At 40.2% G+C, this 5,745-nt stretch overlaps 1 non-coding gene across 1 annotated transcript; it reads left to right on the top strand.

Moving 5' to 3' along the window:
- The first annotated feature begins 1,019 nt into the window (after positions 1-1,019).
- Positions 1,020-1,126, top strand: LOC120068625. The gene has a single exon (XR_005479263.1). It is a non-coding gene; the product is annotated as a small nucleolar RNA R71 (small nucleolar RNA).
- The last annotated feature ends 4,619 nt before the right edge of the window (positions 1,127-5,745 follow it).

The raw sequence follows: 5,745 nt of genomic DNA, 5'->3' as shown, positions 1-5,745 counted from the left end.
TAAACAGGAAGCGTTGGTACTGTACCTCTTCGTTTTTCTTCTTCCTTAGCCTCTGAGGGAAGGGTGGTAACTGAACTTTCACGGTTCCTGTTTCATTTGACTTTGAGGTTGACGCAACCTCAGGTTCTACTTCTTCATTTTTTTCTTCTTTTTGCATTGCCACAATGTCAGGCTCAATTGCGATGGATGTTGATTTGTTCTGTTCCTTCTTTTCACCTTCCACAATCTTTCCATTGTGCAATATCACAACTTGACATTGCTCCTTTCCTAATCCCCCTGGGTTGCGTGGAAACTCGGTTTAACTTGGCAACGACCCTTATGGTCTACTTTTGAGCTAATTCGCAATCTGACCCATTTGCAATTCGAGGTTACGGATGGACGTAGCCTGACTTTGAAGCACTGTCTCGTTTTTCTCTATATATTGCTTCAATAGGCTTTCTAGAGAAGAAGATTGCGGTGGTTATTGTGAGCTACTGCGTTGGTTGCCTGTTGACCATTGTTGTGTTGAAAGGAATCCTGGTGGCGCTTCTTTTTGCGCCACAGACTGAAAATTTAGTTGTTGATTTTCCAAATAAAATTGGGTGATTTTTCCACCTGGGGTTGTAAGTGTTTGAAAAGGGGTTATTCTTTACAAAATATACAGGCTGTGGATTTTGCGGGCAATCCTCCATTGCATGCCCATCACCACAAGTCGCACACCTTGAGGTGTTTTGACTTATTATGTTGATTTGCTCACTTTGCGTGTTGGCTGCTGAATCGCCATTCCTTGAATCAAATTCATCATTGCGGTCATTTGGTTTTGTAATGAACAATATCACCATTATTTGCGTCAGAATCTTTGAGTCTTAATCTTTGGTCACTCTCCCTCCAGTCTTCATGATTCTTGGAGATGCAGTTCAGATATTCTTCGCTCATCGTAAGTTTTGTCAAGCAGAACACCGGCTGCTGTCGTATTGGCAGCGGTCTGCGAAGCAGGATTCAACCCGTGATAGAAAATTTCCATTTACAGGTAGTCTGGCAGCCCATTATGTGGACAATCTCGGACCAATCTTTTAAACCTTACCCAAGCATCACTGAGCGATTCGTCCATCTCTTGTTCAAAATTAGTAATAAGCTTTCTTCGTCTTGCGTTTTCGGTAGGTGGAAAATACTTCTTCATAAACATCTCCACCACCTCTTCCCAAGAAGAAATCTCTCCTGGTTCGAGCGAATAAGCCCATTTCCTAGCCTGATCACAAAGAGAAAATGGGAACAATGTTAGTTGAACTTCTTCAGCAGAGATGTTCGGGAACACAAAAGTATTGTAGATTTCATAAAACTTTGGAGGTGGGCGTGCGGATCCTCGCCACGCCTTCCTCCAAATTGACCTGCAGCCTGGATCAACTGCAGTATCACCGGTTTCATTTCAAATTTACTTCCATCGAGGGCAGGCCTCATGATTCCCGGAGAGAAATCATAGAGGTTTAGCGATGCATAGCTTCTAATGGGCCTATTGCAATCGTTTGCCAACAGAATTGGATTTGCCATGACATTATTGTTGTTTGGTGCTCCATTTCAAAGTTACTCCGCCATCTCTTCTTTGTCGGATTGTGGTTGCTGTTGGCAATCTCTTAGACTCCTTCGAAATGTTCTCTCAATCTCCGAGTCATAGTTTGCTAGAGATTGAGAGTTCTGCAAAAAAAAAATCACAAAAATTACCGTTAACAACTATTTTGTCGAAGTCCCCGGCAACAGCGCCAAAAACTTGATGCGTTAATTTTGTTGAATGAAAATATGGATAACATGCATTGATGGATTACGTTGTGCACTCATGTTTCCCCAGCGGAATTCAAGTGTAAATTCCTCTGAGTTTCCTGGTAAGTCCAGGGTCGAACACAGGGACTTGTGAAAATAGTTGCGTTGGTGATTTTTATAAAAACTTGCGGTAACCAGTTAACTAAATAAATTGTTGGGTTTGTTGTTTACATTGATGAAAATAAATAACGAATGCGGCAGAGTTTAAAAAGAGTTGGTAAACGGGGAATACGATGAATATGCGGTTAACGGGTTTAGAAAAGTTTCGGCTAACATTCCCTAGAATGCGTCCATGCTTGCGATCATGCAATATACATACAATAGTAAATCACCTCTCGGCGTGAATTCCACGGCTTCTAAGGCTAGAACGCATGCGATAAATATGTGATAAGTCTACAGGGTTTACACATAAAACTCTATCTCTATTTATGCGATGACAACATGACATTCACACAAATATGCGACCAAATAATATCACTCCCATTCCTAGGATGCATGTGATGCAAGTTGACAAACAAAGCTTATCTCTAAGTCCCTATCTCTTGTCTATGCAAGCCTAATCTTACTCTTTCGAGTTCAGATTCTAACCTAGTTCTCTCGAGACATTAGGTTCTTTCTTTAGATTCTCTCTCGAGTAACTCTAAAGGGTATTTTGCATAACTTAGGACAAGACAATCGCAAGCAATGAACTTCCTAGGTCATGTTAGCTTAGTTCTTCTCAACCCATTCAATTAGTTTAGCTACTCATGCGTATTAAGAGAGTGAGCAGATGTAGAAATAGAACTTCCATTGAATACATATGAGATGAAGTACAAAATAACAATGCAAGTATAGTAAAGAGCGTGGAGTAATTAATTGCTGCCAGGCGTTTACACTATTTCTACTCGTGCTCTAAAGATATTCTCGCTCTCACGAGAGTCGACCCGCTCTCTGCTCTTACGCCCCAAGGTTCTCTCTCGAGCTGCCTTGGGCGACCTCCAGCGTCACCACTCTTCTCTTGCTCCACCGTAAAATGGAAAAGAAAACTATGAATAGAAGCACTGATGAATTCGTTAACTGATCAACTAATCGATTGCTTAACCCTTTCTTTGAAGAATGCACTTGATATTTATAGGGCATCAAGGGTGAAAGGTGGCTTCTCTCTCCCGGTTGTACAGATGGGGCAACTTTAATTCCTGACTGATGCACCGGATAATTGTCACCGATAAAGCTGGATGTACTTTGTGACCGTTATCGGCTGTCAACTTAATTGTGATCCGACTGCCGTCAGCTTTCTGTCCCATCGATCTTAATTATCCTTTCACCCAGATGCTCTCACTATGTTGCCCTGACCAAGTTGCGGTGATTCTTCTTGAGTGAATGTTTGTGAGCACGATCAACACAAAATCTTGTGGTGAAGTTTCACTCGACCAATGTATTCCTCTGATCGCAATCTCTGCATTGCATTAACGCATATTCTGCACAAAAATATAAATATCAACTACTCTAATGCATTGGATGCGTGCGACGACAATATTATAGAATTTATGCTTAATGGACGCAATTTAACACATTCTATTAACGCAATCCAATATTGTTTAAGAACTTAGCACTATGATAACGTGCATTACTGCCCGTTATCAACATGACCTCAATCCTAAGTGTTTTGAGAACTCTTGCCTTTGAGGGCGGTCCTTTGATTAGTATGGATGAGAGTGGCCAGATTGCCAACTCAACATGCCTAACTTTTTGGGGATTTGTCTGATTTAGTTGTTGGAAACTCAGTTATACAAGATGAAATTCACTCCTTCCCCGAAGCAGGGGTAAGTAGATAGATTGCTCCCTTAAGGGCTGATTTTGGGTCTTGAACATAGTGGCCACAACTTATCTTTGGAAAAGAGGACTTAGTCTTAGTAGGACTATGACTTATGTTCGTTAGAGAGATCAGTGGTACTTAAGGAGTTAGATATAACTACAGGGGCATAACGATTATTGGCCCAGCTATACTTATGAGCGATCTGTGAAGGGTTATCGCACTGTTGATTGGTTGATATGGACACATGATATATATGTGGTAATGAGAGTTCAGTTGTCAGTCTTTAATGAAGTGCCTGACAGTTAACGGATGGTGGATCTCATGACTAAAGAGTTTAGTTAGTTATTCACGTACCATTGGAGCTTCGAGCTACAGGTCCATAAGGTCCCCTCAGTAGCTCAATAGATTCAAGTTGAGAATCAGTTCTTGGTGTTGATTTAAAATGTTTAAATTGACAAGAGGAAATTCGATTATATATGATATAATCGGTGTGATGTATGAGATACATCAAGTGGAGGATTAATATAAATGAGATTTACATTAAGTACCATGAAATAGGAAATGAACTATGGTTTATATGTTTCATAAGATGAAATATTAACACTAAAGGTTATAAATATAATATGATAAGTTGGTTATCATATATATTTATAATAATATTAATTATTGGATAATTATGTCTTTTTCTCTAATAACCAATTGAGTGGGAGGTTATTAGTATTTTCATGGTAACCGTGAGATAAAAGAAAATTGTTTTCCTAAATTTGGTAGTTGTTGAAAGTGTTTCCATTCTCGGAAATTACTCACGGAAAGGCTGTCAAGTGGATTAGATTTACTAAACAATAGTTGAAAAGAGACTAAACAATCATGGAGTGACACTACACGATAGCTCACTCAGCTGGCCTTTAGCTAAACGATCACATAACATTTGTTAAACGATTGGGCATCGTCTATAAAATAGACCTATGTCATCTCCCACTTGCTCAATCGTTTACATGATTGTTCTTCCTCCGGTCTCTTCCTCTAACAAAGTCCACACAAAACCCACACTTTTGAATTTTCACACCAAGAATACCAAATTAACCATTGTGGTGGTGTCGTACTCAACTCAACATAGTTAGAGGTTTTTGGAGGCTGTTCGCTTTGATCGTGATCTTAGAGATCACTGAGTTCGTAGTCGTTGTGATCATGTTTTGTTGCGATTGTAGTGTTCGAGCATTCGTGATTGATGTCTTGCTGATTGAATGAGCGCTCGGAATCGAGGGAGGTTGAAGATGAGTCTTGAAAGGTAAGATTCTTTATCCCTTGATCTTTGTTAAGCATTCTGTAATTTCATGCGTTGCATGACCAATTAATTCCTTTATATGCTGTAATTGTTTATGTTCAAATAAAAATAAAATTTGGAACGATCATTTTGTTGCTCATGGAATTTTTCATGTCCGATTTCCTTCAAGTTCGATTACGATATTGAGGATGTTTAGATAGATGTATAGTGCTTTAATTATCACGATAGATTTTTACTGTTGTTTTTGTTATTCCAAAGTCTTGAAGTAGACCCTTTAGCCATAGGCCTTCTTTCACTGTGGGTGAAGGAGATTTCATACAAAAAAGGAGATTTTGGCTGGCAAGCTGAGATGAAAACAACTCAAGGCTAGGCTGGGTAGACTAAGTGTTGGCAGCTCCAAAGTGAAACAAATGAGAGTTGAGTTGTCACCATAGGGTTAGTTTGGAATGGCTATAAATAGAGGGGTTGGGCAAGAGGAATGTATTCATACCATCACCTAAATCTTGTGTTGAGAGCATATTTAGAGAGTTACGTTTGAGTTATTAGGCTGCCAAATTGATTGGAGATCAAAAGAAACAAAGGTTGCATGGGTGAGGCATTGAATCAGCCGGATGCACAGCTAGCCCACGCATCCCGCGTGCTAGCCCAGCGCAGCTACCTTCCCCGTGCGACGCATCATGCCAGTGCAATGCACGCCCAACACGTCAACCCCCTGTGTGGCACAGCATGCCCACCCTGCCTACTGCCCAAATGCCCAGCTGCCTATCACGGTCCAAATAACCTCTAAAGAGGCTAATTTGAGGATTTTGGCTAAATTGGAGTAGAGTAAGCTAGTATTTTCATTACATTATTTATTGATATAACAAGTATT

The sequence above is a fragment of the Benincasa hispida genome, chromosome 12 (assembly GCF_009727055.1).
Source record: "Benincasa hispida cultivar B227 chromosome 12, ASM972705v1, whole genome shotgun sequence".
In the NCBI taxonomy this organism is placed as follows: Eukaryota; Viridiplantae; Streptophyta; class Magnoliopsida; order Cucurbitales; family Cucurbitaceae; genus Benincasa; species Benincasa hispida.
This window is presented reverse-complemented; position numbering and strand designations above follow the sequence as displayed.